General features: G+C 38.0%; 1 protein-coding gene across 1 annotated transcript in view; it reads right to left on the reverse strand.

The window, feature by feature from the left end:
* The window catches only part of NGF (nerve growth factor), a 33,992-nt gene extending 21,838 nt beyond the window's left edge, over positions 1 to 12,154 (reverse strand). Inside the window, exon 1 of the mRNA XM_037410404.1 lies at positions 11,471 to 12,154. The gene's annotated coding sequence lies outside the window, so the exon portion shown is untranslated. The remainder of the gene's footprint in view (positions 1 to 11,470) is intronic.
* Between the last annotated feature and the right edge of the window lie 2,232 nt (positions 12,155 to 14,386).

Below are 14,386 nucleotides of genomic sequence, written 5' to 3' on the forward strand. Positions count from 1 at the left end.
AGCCAAAGGAAACAGGAGAAGGAGGTCAAAGTTTTTTTTTCAGAGCCCTTCTTCAGAGTTCAGTTCTATTCCCTCTGCTTTGTGCCTTACCCTGAATCCATGCCGCACTGCTTCTAGAACAGGTAATTTGGAGCTCCCTCACATGATTGGGGAGGTGGAAAGGGATATAAATTCTCATTCTAAATGTACACTTGAGTTTTTGCTAACAAGTAAAACTTGTTAATAACTCAGAGTTTATAATGCTAATTTTCAATTCCGTTTTCTGTGCTGGGTAACATAAACCAAAAATTATTTCTTTTTCTACCTTTATGCCCACCCTGTGAACACCAGTATTTGATTTCATAAAGAAACTAGGCACATTTACTCCAAAGCTTATATACCATACCTATAACTTACGATCAGCTGGGAACCTGCTGGTGATGCACATGAACTATCTGATACAGCTTTGGTCTTTGTTGTCTAGTCATTAGTCACAGTAGAGGAAGCATAATAAAATGCGTAATACTTTCCCCACACAATTATGACTCTAGTTTGTATTTCAGTTTAGTGCACATCAGCAGTGTGCAGGACAGGATGAGAACAGCTGCCTGAGCAGAGTACCTAAAAATATTTTCCTATAGTGAAAACCAGAAATTGCATCCTTTATGAAATATGTGTATTTGTGCAGTAGGCGAAGTGCTAAGTGAACACATTCACAAAGCCTCTGGCACTCTTCTGCAGGCAGGACAGCACACCATGTCTGCACTCTACACACTCTCTAGCTCCATATAAATAAGCGTTAAGAAAAGTCTGATTTCAAATCTGTATTTTCATGTTTTGTGTGCCAATATTAATTAGCTCAAATAACCTGACATATTTGAAATTCACTGTCATTATATCACTTAACAGTGTATGTAACCACATATTTCCTTTGTCTGGATATTTGATGTGCACCTCATTGTATTTATTGCAGTATTATTTGTTAAAGCATTTGTCTGTTTTAATCAGTTGTCAGAAACAATAATAATAGTTACAAGAAAGCAATTTTATTCTGAATTGGAAGGAAGGTAGTATGCATGAGCATATGGTGGAAAGAGAGGACAAAAGATGACATTTGTAGCCAGATGTGATCTATGGTATGAAAATCCTAAATGCTGTTGAAGAGTAGGACTCCACAGACTGTTGTTATAATTATGGCATTAGGAATAGATTTTTCTTTGGTATTTGCTTATTTTTACTACAATTCTCATCAGATGATGAGTACATGGCAATTTTAGATTGTCTATCACAAAAGAAATAAGCTTTATTATTTATTTTAATAACCTAAGCCTAGCAGGTTTCTGACTTAAAAGTCTTTTTAAAGAAGCCTATTGTGTTTGCATTTAGCATATTTTCCACTTTCTGTAGGGTTTTTTTTATGAACATCGGGTTCAAAGCAGATAATCAAGTTGTACACCTTGTAAGATGATTTTCTGTCTGCTTAAAATCAAAACCAGAGGGAAGTCTCAGTGATTAGGCATGTTTCTGTGCACAGAGTTTAAATATAAGGAAACCAGTATATTGGAAACTAGCTTTTGCAGATTTGTTTTATTCCAAAGCTAGAGAGATGAACTTTAAATCTGGCCAACAATATTATGTCAGTTTGTCTGTGGCATTGGAAATTATTTTTTTAGAAAGTATTTCCTTTCACTTTCAAGTGATGGCACAATTGTGGGTCAAGTGCTGAAGATTTGAATTCAAATAATTTGAATTCATCTAAAAATTTGAAATATTAAACAAACGTAAGAAATCTACAGTTCATTAAACAGTTTTCAAATGTCTTTGCTTTCAAATAGAAAGAGTGGGAGAAATGAGAAAAGCTACATGATTTTCTCTCTCAAAACACACAGAGGAGAAAAAGTGGTCTTTAGTACAGTCCTTCACAACATGAGCCTGTTCCACAAGTCAGTTTATGGTGCAGGAATGTGCACCTAGGGAGAGCTCATGGATCAAAATCCTTCTGATGCATGTGATTCTGCATGCTTTGGCAAAGCCAGAAACTCACACTTTTGGCGTATATAAAGTGTCCTGGTGTATATAAAGTGAGGCTGAGCAGTGAAAGTTTGCATTCTTCTGTTTACAGCACGTGCCCAAGAAAATGATGAGAGGAAGGTTTGGCAAGAATGGATGGGGCAGGGAGGATTTGGATCTAGGCAGAACAAAACCATAGATGTTGAATATTTATAGCATTGTTAAGAAACGCCAATAACAAGGAGAGGAATGGAAAGGTTTCTTCACATGGAAAATAAGAGCATGCCTAGTTTCTGTGGCTTGACATTTCTGTAAATAAAACATGAGCTACTACACAAGTGCAGTGCATAACTGAGTACACAGTTCTTGGTTGCTGAACAGACTTCAAACAGGGTTCAACAAAGAACATCACCTGTTTCTAGCTTGTTCTAATACAGAAATGACACTGGTGAAATGACACTGTCTGGTGAACCCTTAACCCAATGACCCTTGAAATTGTTGACTGTTGATCACATCTAACAGAATGGTTGAGGTTTTAAGGCCAATAGATTTCTACATAAAGATGCTATGTTGAAGGTAGTAGGTTTCTACAAGTTTGATGAAAATGTGGGATAGGTAGAGGTCCTGACCAAAACAAAAGCTATGGTGTTAGAGGGCCATTCGATTAGAGAATGTATATTAAGGCAGACGTGTGCCTGCATGTCCTAAAAGTCACTGAGACTTCACAGATTCTTGATTGTCAATTCTTGCCAGTTTAGTTGACACCAGAAGCTCTGATCACCATAGAGAACAAGGTTTCATTATTTCTGCTTGTTGTACTGCTTGTTTTAATACAGTGAAGGGACTGATGTAAAAATACAAACAGAGAAGGGCAGATCCTGAGCTATTTAACATATGTGCCTATGACCTGCAGCAACAAATAAAATTTGCAATTAATGTAAATATGAAAAGTATGATAAACAAGGAAGAGGAAAAAACTTTTCATAGAGCATTATGGATTGCCTGGTAAACTGAGCGTAAGCAAACAGCACGTGATGAAACAGCCAGTATGTGGTAGGAATATGGAGGAATGTCATCCATAGGTGAACAAAGTATACTAGCCTTATTTACAGGACTGGAGTTTTTATTATGGGAAGAAGTGAGTATAAAACAACCTTGGATGAATGTTAAAAAATTGATTGGAAAATAACTGGCTCCATATATGCAGAACAAATTAAGCAAGTCAGTTATACAGGGTTCCCTGAGAGGGAACAGAAATGTATTTATGTTTGTCACCTTGGAAGTATTTTCCATGTTGAAAGTCTAACACAAAGCTTAGTCCTTTTCTAGATGTGTGAAGATAGTAGCAATAATTAAAAATAAAAAGGAAGATGTAACTGCATTTATTTTTCTTGCTACTTAAGAATTCTTAGGAGACTAGAAACAAACAGAAAAGTGTACAAATGGGACATTTTCTGGTGATCAGCAATCAGAACAGACTTGTCAAGCATGATGCTGTAGGAGGTGTCCATAATTCTACTTGTGTTCATAGAGTGCTAGGACACACAGAAAAGACAGAAAGCCATGGAAAACTTAAAATACCCTCTACATTATTAATTTTGGATGTGGAATTTCCTGTTCTCTTACCAGTACATAAGGAGCATGCATCCACTGACCACAAAAGACTTCAGAGATTTTCTTAATTCAGACAGAAAGCTGTGAGTTCTGCAATGCAACTCTCAGTGAGCAAGGTAGACAGAAGGGAGTTCTCCCTTTATCCAGGGGGGGCATGTGCACCAAATCATTCTCCAGCAAGGTGTCTGGTAGCAAGTGGAAGTGAAATAAGCCTGTACTTGGGTTACTGATGTTATAAGCAAGCAAACTTATGGAAGCTTGATATATTAGTGAAAATAGAATAAAGTCAGTGGTTACTTGGGAATCTATGGCCTTTCTAGAGAATCTGAAGATCACTCAAATTTAATGAATAGTAGCTATACATAGAAAAAAAAAAATCTATATCCATGTGCATATTTTGTTCAAAAGAATCAATGTGTTAATCTAATTCAGAACATTTAAATCCTCCTAAGATTACATGCATGCATATCTGTCTCAAAGGTTTTGAGCACCTTACACTCATAGTGTACTTGATTACTTGAGATCTGTAGAGATAAACAGCAGTAAAATTTGAATGGAGTATGAAACTCTACTACATGTGAATTATTAGAAAGCATTTCTTTTGTTTATTTCTAAGTTATAAAACCTTAGGAACAAATTTAAACACAAAAGCATCATGTAAAGTTGGTTTCCTAGGGACTTCTAGAAATGCAAGCAGAAGCTGATACAGATATGCAGTGTAAGTTAGCATACTTCTCTTAGCAGGTGCCCTATAGAGCACGTTATTTGTGGGTATCTCAGTTTTTAAATGCCCAATTTTCAGTTCCTGGGGTTGAATTTCCAAAGTTCCCAAACTCCACGTTGATTTTCATATGCTTCAGAACCTGCTAAGTGGGTTCTAAATGTGACACACAACATATACAGTGCAACTGGAAATTAGTAGCTGCTTTTGAAAAAGAAAAAAGTCCTTTGTTTTGTAGATCATCCTGCCCTGAAGCAAATTGTCCTATGAAGTCACTAATCTGAGCTGCAGCTGCCTGCAGACTGTGCAATGTAGCAGTCCATCAATTGCAGTTAGAAAGTTTGCTTCATATATCTAAATAAGATGAAATATTTGTACATTTTCAGTGATGGCTATTCTATGCCCCCTTGACCATTATTAATGAGGGAAAATCCCATTGTTGAAAGGCTACAGTCCGAAATATAAAAGCACCAGAAAATGAAGGATATGGACAACTGCAGTGACAAAAGACATCCATGCTTGCCCAGATTGACAGTTAATTCTTGCCTGCTGACCCACTGCAGCTGACGTGCTCTGCTGACCCTCCCGAAAGGCCACCGTGTCATCATTTCCATGATTAGTGAAAGTACAGATCCCTAAGTAGGGCTGAATTTATAGTTCTGCTCGTGAGAACTGTGAGTTGTTCTTGGAATGTGTTAAGTGATGAATAGCTCAAATGAGCGATTGCTGTGGCTGTGGTTGTGCATGGGCCTTAAACACCTTGCTGGTCTGGGGCTGGTACATGCAGTGTCTCAAAGGGATCGTGAAATAATGGGCAGGAAATGATGCATTTTGGAAAATGCAGGCTGTGTCATTCACCACAGGGCAACTCTGTGAACAGATCTTTTTTCATACCTGAGTCATCCAGCACATAAAGGCTTCAAAAAAAAAAAAAAGATATGTTTCAAAATAGAAAAACACATTCTATGAGCCAGAGTTGTTACATGTATCATAATCAAAGCAATATATCACAGTGAGGTGCTTGGCAAAATTTTTTTTCGCAAAAATTTCTGAAGAATTCTTTATTTGTTGGTTTGGTTTTTTTTGGAGCCTGGATCTCATGTGCTTGTGTAAAGAACAAAATAAAGACAATCAAAGTAAATCAGTGAACCAGAGCACAAAAAAATCTTCTCACCTTTATACCTATACAATACAGGGGGAAAAATATGAAACAACTAAGAATAGGAAAAAATCAAAATAGACATTTTTAGATTAGCAAAGCCATACTTAGCAAATAGAAAGCTGTCAAAGAAATAATCTGCTCCCTAGCAGATTTATACTGGGATAATTATATTTATACTGGGCTGATTTATTTGTTATAGGCCAGAACTGTCAAAAGCAGTCTAATCTTTTATTAGTTCTGTGAGCAGTTAATAACTAACTGAGCTAAATCAGGTTTTGTTGTATACTCTTTAATGCAGCAACATTTCTCACAAATCTGGCAGTTCAAAATAAATGACCAACCCTGAGTGTAGGAAACAGATTAATTTTATCAATTATTCATTCATTTCATTCTGGAAGGAGCTTCATATTTTCATAACATAAATGGTCATTATGATTTTGTCAATATGTAAACCAAGGCCCAAAACAAAGTCAAAGAAATTGTCTCACCTTCTGATTTTTTCTGTCTTTGTGCTTGAATCTTTTTCTGCTGAAATCAATGGGAGTCTTGATACATAACAAGTCAATGGGAGCAGAATCTGTTCTTTTATTAGCACATTGTTACAGACCCTATGGGAACAGGAAATTTGATTTTGGAGCCAGGAACATAAATTAGGGAAGGATTTTTTTTTAATCAGTTTAATGGTCTGTGTTTAATGTTCAGTTTTAGAAAATCCTTGAACAAAAGAAGTCTTGAACTACATCAAGTGGTGTGGTTATTGCAGGGATGATTTCTGACAGTGATCAGAGCTGTGTTCAGAAAATATTTCTAGGGACTGCCAGACTGAGGGGAGACCGTGTTAGGGTTTGGATTATGAAGTCCAGGCTGGGCAGTTCCTCAGGATTTTTGCGATGCATTGTCACCATCTCACAGTTTCTTCAAGGGAATACCACTATGAAGTGTGGAAGCCATGTTCATGTGATAAACTGATCCCAGCAACAGAGAGTGTGAGTCTGATAGATCTTGATTTGGGTCATCTGATAGTGTCAACTACTATGCCATAAAACCTCATAGCATTGTTGTAAATGCAAGAGCCTAGGAAAAAAGAAGGCTCTTTACTGGGAAATAAACATTGCTTCCACAGTAAGGAAAAGTCAAAGTTGTTTCAGTCATTGAACAATGTCACGGGAAATTCAAATGATGCTACAGCAGCCTGGCAGTAAAGATACCCAGCATGTTATTTCAAACTGCCTCATGCAGTCATTTTAATTTTGGATTTAGATAATATGCCAGAGCAGTCTTGTTCGTGTGTATGTGTATGTAGGGCTGGAATTCTACATGCATACAGCAATTTTCATCTTGATAGCTGTATGCAGGCTCAAAATGTTGAGCAGCACTTTGCATATTTTCTCCTGCTGTACCATAATGGTGTAATCTAAATGTCTTTCCCTTGAATATACACATCACACAGACACGATGCCTGAAGGTGGTCAAGTACTGTATCTTTCTGTGTTTCGTTTTTCTAAACACGTGAAAGCAGCTGTGCAGTGTGGTGTACTTGGGTGTGCTTCATTTGGAGCTAATGCATTCAGAGATGTGCTGACTAGTGAATTGCTGTAGCCACCTCTGTATATCCTTGGTGACTTCCCAACTCCCTGTCAGTGCAGTCAGCATCTTACGTCTTCATTTGTGTATCCACTGAATTTGATTTCATCCCTTCTCCTGTGTCCTCATAGCGTTAACAAGTGCCACGTGTTAATGTTCCAGTACCTCACAACTTATTTGCAAGTACTTAATAATCTCAGAGGAGCAAGATTTGTGGGCACAAAATCCCACTTTTACACACAGGAAGTTCTGTATAATTTTAGTGTTATTTTATGCATGCTACAGGCTGAAAAGCCCATTTAATGCATCAGTAACAAGTCAGCTACACTTGGGGATAGGTTAGCAAAGTCAGGTTGGTATCTTACATCTCTGCTTTTCAGCCCAGACATATGCCAGTGCTCTTGGCGTTCAGGTTTCACTGTTTCCATTGCCTTTCTCTGGACTGTTGCATTTTTAAGGGTGAAGCAGTTCTCAAAGTAAAAGTTATATTGTCAATGTAGTTAATAATGTAATATTTCCATGCTACTTTTTACTTAGATGTATGTATAATATTTTTAGTAAAAGCAATTAGAAAGATTTGAGTTCAATAACCAGTTTCAAATGAGGTGTTAGCTCCACAAATAAACAGGTCACAAAGATATGAGATACAATTGAATTTTCTTATTAGCAGTATATTTCAGTGAATTTTACAAGATCAACCAGTTATGTACTTTCACAGGCCTTTTTCCAGTATCTAACTCATAATATATTTAGACTTTGATTTGCCTGAATAGCTGTGAATCTGGGCATTAATGTCTTTCTGTAGTGGAAGTATATGTACACATGCCTACACCTGATTCTTGAACAAAAACAGACATGAAGAATTCTATCTTTACCTTTTTGTTTTCCCAGCACCACCATTCTTTCATCAGTGAACCAGCAACCCATAGTAAAATACTACATAGCCACTTTTCTTCTTACTAGGATAGGTCAAGTATTTGACAGGCTAAAACATAGAGGAGAAATTGGGGTGTCTGTACTAGAACAGAAGTTTATCCAGGTCAGTATTCTATTCCCTGCAGTAGTTAATAATGTCTAGGGAGTGGTGTACAAATAGGGCAACCATGTGGTGATCATCTCTTTGGTGTACTCTCCCACTCAGCAGTCATTTTTGAATCACAGATGTCCTGAACCACAGGCACACTAAAAAGTATGTCTGATTACTTGCTGAACCCCTGCAAACTACAATATCCTGTGGAAAGGAATTCCATAGCTCAATCATGCAAGGAAGAGGAACTACCTTATTTTGTTTGCCTTGAACTTGCCACCTGCTAGTTTTATTTCCCACTACTCAATTTTTGAACTAGGAGACAGGACAACAGCCATTTCCTTTTAAATGTCTTAAGGACAATTATGACTGTAAATATCTTCACTATATCCCTCCTCAGACATCTCTTTTCCACACTAAGAAATCATAATCTATGTAGTTTCTCTAAATATGGAAAATGTTCCAGGCCTTTCATCCTCCTCCAGCTTTTCTTGTTTTATTTTATTCTTTTTCTTGGGATGTAAATAATGACCAGAACCACAAACAATATTCAGGATGTGGAGACAGTATGGGCTTATAGCGAGGGTCTGGAATTTTCTTTCCAGTAAGTTCCATAGCTTTATTATTAGTGGGACTGGGCAGCTAAGAGTGCACATAAATCACATTAATAGATACTGCAATCTCTTGGCAACAGCAGAAATGATACTGCTTTGGTTGGCCACATAATTTTTGGTATAAATACACACACAGGCAAATATTTAATGAATTCAGCAGAGCTGCACAAAGGGCATTTTGGCAGGAGAACAAATCACACGCAGCCCATAGGACATTATCTCAGAGTGGGAGACGCTTCTGTTGTAGAAATACTCTTAAATACATTGGCCTCTGTGACCGTGCTCAAGTCAAGTTCAGCGTTGGGAGAATCTCCTTCTTGCTGTGAGAGAAACGCAGCTGCAGTAGCCTTGTCACATGTGCCTTTTACTTTCCTTACCATGAGGCAAGTTTTGTGGGAAGAGGTGTTATCTTACATTTCTCTAAGCATATCAGCTGATCTAATAAACGTTTTAGTTCACTGTCACTTTCTGAATAAGCCTTTAAAAGCCCTTTCCATGAGGGGGTGGCTGCCGGCAGAGGTCACCGTTCTGTAGCTGGTTTGAAAGCAGTTGGGTCTGACCGGCTCCTGTTGGACTGAGATTTGAAGGACAGACAAATATTTCTAAACCCACCAGCCCAGCATTGACTTTGGCTGTTATAATATTGAATCGTCTGGAATGAAAGCATTTTAATTTTATTAACGCTTTATTTTTTTATTAGCGGAGTTTGTTCTTAAAATATAGACTAAAAAAAAGGCAGAATTATGTTAACTTCCTAAAATTACGGATTTCTTCCCACATGACTTTAAATTAAATGAATGCTAATTAATATATATTTAATATTCTGTTAGTCCCAAAAGCATTTAATAAAGAAACAGAAAACCAATGAATAGAATTTTGTTTTTAAAGGAACATTTTTATATGGCCAAAGCCAAGGAGCAATAGGGGGAATTATGGGAGTTATTCTATCGATTGAAATAATCTATTTTTTAAATGTGTTCTATCTGTTCTAGGTACCTTGTCCTAGGTATCCCATTAAAGAAAGACATTTTACACTTGAAAATGCTAATCTGAATACATATTTTAAGTATTTTTCTAACCTGATTTTTTAAATTAACATCTTATGGTGATTACATAGACTGCCTAGTTATTCTATGTAACAATTGCTTACTTAGCATATGGGCTAGAATGATCCTTTGTGCTCATTGTAATTCTCCATTGAAGTTAAATGAAGACATCTGAAAAGGTAATTTAAGCTTTTGATTGAGCAAATGGACACTACATAGCTAAAAGGATGAGAAAAAGAAAGCCCCGGTCACTTTCTTTACTACCTTGTGAGACTGACAGATTCTTTTAGGGTGAGTGGCTGGGACTGACCAAGATGTGAAATCACTGTTCTATTGCACAGATTCGTCAGGAGGGCTCCTATCCAGGCCTTGCCAAGATATGTTAGAAAATTATTCATATATATAATTGTTAATATATTTAAAGGCCAAATCTTTCTCATCACACTCATGCGAATACTCCAGTTTACTTGGTTCTTCATTCCGTCACTGTAACCTCTTTGTGAAAATGCTGAGAATATTGTAACCTTCTTAGTTTCAGACAAATTATAGTTGTCAGGGTTCTTTTAAAAACATGTTTTCTGTAATATGTGAAACAGCTCAGAAGTGCAAAGAATATGAATATACAGGCAAGTTAGCTCCTCTCTGTCTTTTTGCAGATAATGGTAACTTTTTTTTTTTTTTGGCTTAGCAAAAGAGTGCCCAAAAGACTTTATTGTGATACTCTAATGCATGAAAACACCCATAAATTATCTGTCTAACAGTTACAATGCAACTTCAAAGTTGTGACAACTTGGAAAAACCAGCCTGACAAGCACGCTCACTTTCACTGGTTTTCTAAAACTTCTTGAGCATATAAGGAGAATTTAAAGTCAAGAAAGCAACTGAAGCACGAACGCTTTTTGTTCTCAGCACACAAATTCCTTCTGTCTCCCTGACTGGGGTCCCCATTTTTGTCTCTGACTAGTGCATCAGATAAAACAGTGTTATCACCCAGTATAAATCAATAAACATTGTCGGTTTCATCTTGTCACTAACAGGCAGGCAGCAGGGAGTTTGTAAGCTTTTCCAAGGGGACATCCTAGAGGATACAGTCTCTAGTGAATTACTGCTCTGCCTGTAGCTAAACGGTTTCTGCCTTGGGCCAGCCATGCTTTGATTTAGCAGAATTCCCATTTGTTTACATTAGTAAAGAAGGAAAGGAGTTCTTACCTAGAGTAGAATTATCATAGAAAAAAAAAAGAAAAAAGGAAAGTGTTAAGTAAGCCTTAATATTCAGAACAAAGACAGTAAAGAATTTCCATGTAGGTGTAACTGCTGTACAGTGCAAATAAAACTTAAGCTACCTGGATAAAAAGAATGAGAAGAATACTTATGTTTCTCTAAGATTAAGCTCCTCTTACTAAAGATGTTTTTCAAGCTTTAAACTTCAACACAAATGCTTTATGAACACCTTCCAGATGTGCGTGCAGTTTAACCTGCATTAGTAGATGCAATTTTCAGTTTCACTAGACCACACTTTTCTTGCAAATGCTATTTTAGAGCAACGAGCACTCCATATATTTCAAAGACATCTGATCTGTTCCTCCTCAAGAGAGTGAAAATCACTGTACAGCAAAAACACATTGGCTAATTTTGAAGATACCAAACTTCCACAACTGGTGCAACAGCCGTGTTACTTGCTTTGTGAAAGCTGACTGTTGTGGGGTCACTCACCTCAGAGCAGTATCACTGGACGTCAGGGGTACAGGGATTCTGGAGGGTTGTCCAAGCTGTTTTGTAGTCTGTAGCACCCCGGTCCGTGGACACTTTTCCAAGCCAGAAGAGCCATTCACATTCCCTCTGCTTTTCCAGCCTCATTCACTGCTCTCGGGGCTCAGCTAGCTGCACTGACTCACAGAAATTAAGCTCCCTCTGGGTCCTAGTGCTGTAAACGTGTGGGAGCTGCATGGACTCGCAGGAATTCAGCCTTTGGCATGGTGCCTAGTCCACGCAGTGATGCACAGATGTGCAGTGAAAGTTTCAAAGCGTGCACTGGTTGTATGACTACGCATACATAATACCGAGAAAAACCTCCAACTTCCTGGTTCCACTGTCAAGAACTGAAACCCTCTTTAAGGAATGTTTTGTCTACAGCCTTTCTACTTTGCATCTTAATCCTTGCACTCAATTTAAAGATGAGTGCTCGCAGAAAGAAACTCGAGCTCCCTGACAAATGGGTCCTTTTGAAAATCATCTCTAGAGCCCTTTACTCGTGTCATGAGTCTATAAACAAACCTATAGGAACACTAATAGTTAACTGGTAAAGCAGTGGACTGTGTTCCCTGCAAAAATTGTGCGCTCTCTGCTATCAGCTGTCTTTAATAGGGGTCATCCAAACACTTATCTAGAGTAGCAAAGAAATATTTGACCCTGACTTGGGACAGAGGAAGAGATTATATAAGAACCCTTCCAACTGTAATATTTTATGTTTAACATGCTTACCTTAAGCAACAAAGAGATATGGAAATGTTTGCCATTATTTTTGTGAAGCAGGATTAAGTACTTTGCAAGGAAATAACAGTGTGGTTTAAGCACTGATAAATATAGGAAAGAAATGGGGCAGGATGGGAGCAAGTTGGCTAAAAACTCTCTACTTTAAAAAAACTTGGCTAACTATGTAGAGAATTATGAAGCCGTCCCTTAGAATTTCATACTCTCATTCCACTGTAGTGTAACTTTTGTGATTACACAGACACAAGGAAAAAATTTAAGTCGTCTTCCATTGAAAAGCAGACCACCGCATTTTATCTATGTGGAAATAATCAAACACTTTTTGATTCCATCCAGAAGAGGGCAGCCATCTGGAGAGACTTGTCCTTAAAATCCTTTGGGGAAGGGAGAGATGTGTGGAAGATACTACGTAAAGGCACAGAGCACGAAGTCAAAGTAGCTTTGAGGTAATAATGTTTGTTATTTGCCCCACGGATATGCTGCTTCCTGAACCTAAAGCAAGCATATCTTCATACTTTATTAAAACTAGCAGACAAACCTTAAATTTCTTTCCCGCAGTGCCAAAGATAATAGTGGCTTCAGTGCTAGGCTGTTTCTTGGAGGTATTGTGCATTTAAAATTGCTTGATATATCCTTAAGGAAACTGCAGCACAAAATGCTTGATGCAAGTGCTAAAATTACCTTTCCAGTATGCCAGGATTATGCAGATTGCTTTGTTTTTCTAAAAGAAAAATGCTTTCCACACGATAGCCATCACAGGCCAAAGCGTGATGTCTTCATTTACACAGCCAGCCATCAGAGTTTCTGAAAGTTTCGCCTGTAAAACTTGACCTCGAGATTTGGCCTTAGCTTCATATTTCATTGCAGAAATGCCAAGCTATTCTTGTGTTCAGCATTTGTGTCACTTCATTAGAATATCCTCAGATTAGGACTTTGTGTTGGAAAATTTGAAAGAGCATTATAGCCCATTGTGACTGTAGCAAACAGCATCAAAACAGAGATATAAAAAGATATGATTTTTTCCCCCCCTTTGCTTAAGTTAGTGCACACTTGGGTTTAGCATCTCTACAGTTGATTTCTTGGCCAGAGCTGCCTGTTTTTCTTAAAACTGTGGCCACAAAAGCTCATTTGGTCACAGTAATCAATAATAATCTGTGTTTGTACTTAATCTGTATGACAAACACTTATTTTTGTCTTGAAGAAGTCCTTCTCTTGTACCTTATTCTTGTACCTCTCAAGTTTACACCAGTAGACTGATACAAGCAAGCAAGCAAGACTGCTGTGACAATCCCTGGGAAAAAGCACTAGCTTTTTTTTTTTCTGATGTTCCCATGTAACCTAAACAAGCATCGTTTCTAGCTGTCCGAGTTGGTGTGGCCCTACAGGCATGCTAGCAATGCACAGAAGAATGCCTGATGCTGGTTGAACTACTATACTCTGAGCAGAGTGGCTGAAAGCATCGCACAGAGGTCATTCATCTTCCTCTTTTGGCAGTGGTCTGAACCACAGATTCAAGGAGAAAGGTCTTACTATGTGCGTGGTTGCTTAACTTTTATCTTCCATGAGCTGAGGATTTTCTTGCTTTGGCAGGTCAGTGCATACAAGGTGAAGGACCAGTAATGTTAGGCTGAGCAAGGAAAAGATGTTCTGTGGAATCAGAGAAGCAGCTGCATAAAGAGCATTTCTGTAAGCACAGAACTAATGAATCCTGGTTCTCTACAGATTTGCATCCAGTTATTTCTCTGCCTCTACTACAGTAATTTCAAGTCTCACATGATCTCGTGTATGGAGTTCCTTAAACAGTATCTCCAGTTCCCCCAGGAGTAAATCAATCCAGTGTGTGCCTGAGTACTGCCATGTAGTGCACTAAGACATTTCATTTCAGGAAAAAAAAAGTGCTTAGACCAAAATGAAGAGCAGCACTGCTGAGTGGTGACTAAGGTAAAATGTTTTGTGCTCTCCTGACAGTAGGGCTGTCCGTTCAGACTGTAGGCTGAGTTTGACATCGCCCTAAGTTCCACAAAAGCAACTGTGGATCATCACAGCCTCTTCCTTCCACATCAGCACTTCTGTCCAAGAAAGCTGGAGGGTGGAGGAGGCACTATATATGAAGAAAGTGCCTTATGCTTATGTGGCATG

The sequence above is a fragment of the Falco rusticolus genome, chromosome 17 (genome assembly GCF_015220075.1).
Source record: "Falco rusticolus isolate bFalRus1 chromosome 17, bFalRus1.pri, whole genome shotgun sequence".
Classification (NCBI taxonomy): Eukaryota; Metazoa; Chordata; class Aves; order Falconiformes; family Falconidae; genus Falco; species Falco rusticolus.